The sequence below is a fragment of the Triticum aestivum genome, chromosome 2D (genome assembly GCF_018294505.1).
Source record: "Triticum aestivum cultivar Chinese Spring chromosome 2D, IWGSC CS RefSeq v2.1, whole genome shotgun sequence".
In the NCBI taxonomy this organism is placed as follows: domain Eukaryota; kingdom Viridiplantae; phylum Streptophyta; class Magnoliopsida; order Poales; family Poaceae; genus Triticum; species Triticum aestivum.
The window spans coordinates 341,612,004-341,617,970 of record NC_057799.1 but is presented as its reverse complement, the minus strand read 5'-3'; positions in this window follow the sequence as shown (position 1 = coordinate 341,617,970).

Below are 5,967 nucleotides of genomic sequence, written 5' to 3'. Positions count from 1 at the left end.
CTATTCTAGTAGTGCTAGTACTCCATGGCGCGATCCATCGACAAGCAGGCGGGAAAGTTAGCGTATACTCGGTTTGCGGTGAGTGGCATGCCGAGCGACCGTGTGGGGTTGAGCCGTGGAGGAGGGTGAGACACGAACACGACAGACGTGATTTAAACGTTGGTTTTGCTCGATGGCGCGATCCAACGAAACGAAACATTGGTTTCTCTCTGTTTCCATTTTTTCTCCGGAAAACGGAAACTTTCCACTCCATTTTCATTCCTATTCCAAGGTTGCCCTGTTACAACATTCCATCAAATACAAAGGAAAACTAACACGCATGCTGATGCATCTCAATGATTCACATATCATAGCCAATATTTACTTCACAACTAAAGAAAAAAGTTGTGAGAGCGTGTACGAATGAAAAACTACTGATGGGGTCACTACGACTTAAACCCTAAACCCTAAACATGATTTAATTTCCTGGCCAGGTAGAACCTGTCGACGGAAAGACGGCTGGCACCCTCAAATCATATGATGCTTTTGTGCAGTTCCACTTAAATCGACCTGAGCATCCCTGATGGCAAACATATTGAAGAAGTGTGATTAGAATAATTGTACTGGCACTAGTTCATGAGACATAAACTCATCACAAGTAGAAGCCGGTAGAAGTAGAGAAAGATCGACATGGAGATGGAGCTACGTCAGTGGACCAAGCCGGCTCCAAAAGGAAGATGGACTACCTGGGATGTTGGGCTGTAGCTAGAAGGGCGGTTGGGACGCAACATCGGCCCATGCCGCGGTGACCCCCGATTGGGACGCACCGACTATGGGTTTTCTCCCTCGCTGATGTCGACCGCGTCTACGCAGAACATTGTTCCCTTCCCCCAGCTGCGGGATCAGGCCCGTCGTTCTATGCTTGTGAAGAGAGCAACCTAAGCAAGCATGCTTGTAGCTTCGGCTCCTGCTAGTGTATATATAGTGGTTTTCTTTTTCTCTCCATATCAACCATTTTATATTGCGTACGTATCATTCAAGAGTGAAATGATGGTTGCTTCTTCCGACTAACTTACTGTGTGATTTGACTGCTCCTTAGTGGCCCCTACACGTACTCCCCCTACGTGTATGCAACAGTCACACGTACACATGGACGCAAAAACGCGCGCAACGCCCTAATGCATGCATGTCCGAGCACACGACGGAACACACACGGTCACGCTCAAGTGCTCAACCTACACGTGCATGCACACACATACTCAGTCAGGGTGAGCTGGTGACCGTATAAACACCGGAAAATATATATATTGAGCGCAATGAGCGTATTATGAAGTCCACTGACCGTATTTTTACAAATATACAGTGACAAACAGTGTATTTATCTCGTTTGAAATTAAGACAATATTAACCAGAGAGGAGGCAGTATGGACTAGCATTACTTTGTTGTGTCCCGTCAACTTGCCGAACGAGGAGAAGGTTACAGGACGGGAGAAGCTTGTGCACGGTGGCTCGCAGGACAAGGAGAAACTTTTGATTAATGCAAGCTCTCCCTCGCTCAGGCGGTGGACGTGCAACAGTTAATTCGGTGTCAGATTGCTAGAAGCATACACTATACAACTAGTGCTATTATTGTTCGACTTCCCAAATAGGCGAACAACCAAGCGCAAAGTAAACATGTCAGCAAACCTTGCGGCGCATCTTCGTGCGAACCGTGCGGCGCATCTTCGTGCGAACCGTTCTTGCTGCACTTTGAATGTGGCCGAGAGCTGGCTTGATGGAACACCTCGCTTCCTACTTCTTTTTTTGCGGGGTACCTTGCTTCCTAGTGACCAGTGTCTTGGCTGATCGTCCTAAGAATGCTTATATATGAATAAAGCTCTCTCATTTACCCGCAAAAAAGATTAAGCCATATTAACCGGAAAGGAGGGAGTATGGACTAGCACTACTTTTTGGTGTGTCCCGTCAACTCGCAGAACGAGGAGAAGCTTGCAGGACAAGGTGAAGCTCGCTTACGCTTTTTGACTAATGCAACCTACCCTCGGTGGACATGCATCAGTCCATTCGGTGTTAGATTGTCAGAGGCATACACTGTAGTACCCAACATGCGGAGTACCATCATTGTTCGACTTCACGAAGAGGCGAACAGCCAAGCACAGTAGTACGAGTACTACTACTACTAGAACCGCATGGTGGAGCGTCTGTACTCTTATTTTTTTATCTCTGATAAAGTACACGTTTATTCCGGAGAAGGGCGAAAAACGGCAGCCCAACATGTAATGAATGATATCGGTCAACCAACCATGCTCGAATATATCTTGGCCTCCGTGCGAGCCCGTCTGTGTGTTCTCGCTCCTCGTCTCTCTCAAGGAACGGCGGGTTGGTTCTCTGCCGTCGATTGAGATCGGTTTGCTCACACTCTTGTCCCACATGTCAGTGATATGCCAAGAGGAGGTGCGTTGACCGACTGGCCATACGCATACTTGGTTTTGCACCTTCATACTACTCCTCCCTCCGTCACAGTTTACAGGGCGCGCTTCATTATGATGCATTTCTCTCAATGCATTTCCACCACCAGAGAGACTTTAGACGCGTTTGGTTTAATGCTCAATTAATTAGGGCGTGGTAACCGCAATCAAGTCCACAATTTTCTCTCCATGTACTGTACTACTACGGAGTGGAGTAAGTGCATGTATGTGTGGACCCGGGGTGGAAGCACTGCATGCATGTGTGTACGCATTATTCCCTCTAGTAATAGACGCCGTGCTATAACTACCAATGCTATTTTTCAGGCCGATCGCTAGTCGCCTTGGTCCCACAGATTTTTTTCTTTTTTGTGAAGCGCGCTGTATAAACAGTGACAGATGGAGTAGTATGAGCGGATTCAAAGAAGAGCGTATTGATGGTTGCTTCTTCAGAGCAACTTACAGTGGGAAAGGTGAGGCTTATGATTTGACTGCTCATTACTCACTATTAATGCGGCGCAATGACCGGGCTGAGTCTCCCATGCGGTTGTGCACTACCCCCTCGGTTCTTAAATATACTCCGGAGTATTTGTCTTTCTAGAGATTTCAACGAGTGACTACTCAAATATTTGTCTTTTTAGAGATTTCAAATGGACTGGCACATACGGATGTATATAGACATATTTTAGAGTGTAGATTCACTCATTTTGCTCCGTATGTAGTCACTTGTTGAAATCTCTAGAAAGACGAATAGAATATTTAGGAACGGAGGGAGTACACATACGAAGCAAAATGAGTGAATCTACATTCTAAAATATGCCCGTTTGAAATTTGTAAAAAGACAAATATTTAGGAACGAAGGAGTATAATTTTGTGCATGGCACATGGACCCGGATGATGAAGAGGCTTCTAGCAATGCTATCAAGCTTCCATCATTTGTTTACATAATTGACGTACTATACAAATAATTTTCCAGCGACATGAAATTGTACAATGGTGTGAGCTTTCAGCTTTTGTTTCGCATGTCTTGCCATCGATGCTCTTTCGGAAACAATAAAAAACTAACTTCCTTGCTAATGCATGTCAATTATGAGGAGATCAGAGCTAATAATTACATCACCACTGAAGACAGAGTTGTGAGAAGGTGTTAAATTAAAATTGATCCATGCTTTCATTGGCAGCAACGTCCCCCCAGCTCTGTCTAAATCAACAAGGCATGTTGGGAAAAAAGTAGCTATCTGGAGCATGCGACATTCCGATCATTTTGTGCAGTTCCACTAAAATAGAGCTGAGCGTCCCTGTTCCAAAGATATTAAGTGTGATTACGATAATAGAGGACTGCCGATGAAACAATAAACACACAAATAGAAGCCGGTCACCTTTGCAATCTCTCTTAAGACTAACTAGTTGGAGAAGATTAGGCTCGGAGTTGGATGAGGAGGATAGAGCAAAACCAATCTCCCTTTGTGCAGTCGCACTGAAATGTAGAGACGTTGCCCGTGTGACATTTTTGTACAACTGCACAAAACACTCTTAAGAAAAAAGTGATTTGTGCAGTTCACCAAAAGGTCGCAATAGCAACGAGTAGAAAGGAAGCAATTACTAGCCAATAACAGTTGATGACACATGCGACGACAAAAAAGAAGCATATTCCTTGTCCTAAGGGAAGATCAACACGGTTGTGTTTGTCTAAAACGGTGTGAGGACGAGAATGCAATATGGAAAGTACGCCGGACGAGCTACGTTTTGGGCAAAGAACTATGGAAGATCCACATGCAGCGACGTGGGAAGACGGGCAGTGGAGCAAGGCCGGAGGGGATACCTGGAGGTCGTCGGGATGTAACTAGGTGAGCGGCGGCGGGCGGAATCTGCGAGCAGGTGGCGTAGGCCCTGCCGCGCCAGAGCTTGGTCAGAAAGAACGACGTGTACCCCAGATCGGGACGTGCTGCCTCGGCACCGTCAAACGGAGAAACGATGCACTTCCTCCCTTTCCCCCGGCGGACGGGATGCGGCCGGATCAGTGACCAACGGTGAGAGAGAGAGGCCACCGCACTCCCTTTTCCCCGGCGGACGGGATGCGGCCGGATCAGTGACCAACGGTGAGAGAGAGAGAGGCCACAGTAGCCTTGTGTGAGATACTCTGAAGAGCGACAAACCAGGCAGGCAGGCTCCATTGTATATAGTGAGCGGACTACATTTTTCTCCATAAAAATCGTTTTATATTCTGTGTACGTGCCATTGAGCGCTATAAATTTATTTAAAAATAACGCGGCAACGCGTCAAGTCGAACTTTGTTTCGTGCACGCGTGGTACACGACCTCCCTAGGTAAACAACGACTACATGCGTTCAAATTAGCACGTGGGCTGCCATTTCGTAAAGAAATGAGCTCCACCGTGTACCCGCGCGGGTGTGGCTGGGCACGAAGCGTGAGTACGTGCATGGTGCACTGATTCTCTTCTTGTATACGTACACGACCTACGTGGGGTTGTGTGAGAGAGATACAAACCTACAGAGATATAGTGTGTGGGTTCTTGAGAGTTTTTTTGGGGGGGGGGTCAATCAAAAAATGTAACATATGCAATGTGTGTGAAATAGAGTCCTGGATATAACATATATATAGAGGGGGCGATCCACGAGAAGAGAGTGGAGGTATCATCGGCTTGAGGTGTCCATAGAATCGAAGAGAGGGATGATGTGTGTGTGTGTGCGCGCATGATCGATAAAGAGTGCCATCGAATTTGTGTGTTCCCATGTCAAAGATATAGAGTGGCTGGCCTACTGGAACGTGAGATGGGACATGTGCAGTTTGTCTCTGTGGCGTGGATACCTACCTGCAGCGCTCGACTATCGGTGTGTGGTGGGGGAAGAGGGAGGCCCAATTAACTATAGAGGTACAATGGCTGGTATATGTGTGGAGGAGGAGAGAGGCCTACCTCATGTATTAAGGAGATCGATCTGCCTCATGTATTAAGGAGATCGATCGGCATCCATGCATATGTGCAGGAGAGGAATAAGGTTGGGAGAGAGACAGAGCTAGAGTGTTGGAGGGGGTGGTAGTGGAGTTGCTTCTAACAAATGGTGGGATAGGCTTGCTAGACAAACGGAGGGCATGCCCGCAATATCAATAAGAGAGGAGATGGCTGCTTGTTGTCTGTGCACGTGCGTGTGAGAGACGGGTCAGGAGGCATGCACGAATGATGATGGGGGACGATGTGGCTGTGGTAAGCAGATGTAACTACATAGGAAGATCAATCGCCCTTTGTTAGAGAAAGGAGAGACATAACTTGTGAGGTACGTCGATTGATGGGCGGGGGGTAGTTAAAGTCAATCTAGGTATATGTTGGGAGATCGATCGGTATACATGCATGTGTGTGTTAGAAGCAAATGAGGCACGAGGAGAAGGATAGAGAGAGAGGGATGCATGTAGGAGGTAGTATCGAGGGGGGAGGAGTGTGCGAGTACGAGAACGATGAAAAGAGTGGTGGGAGTGAGGCATGGACAGTGACAAGAGAAGAGGGGAAGCTT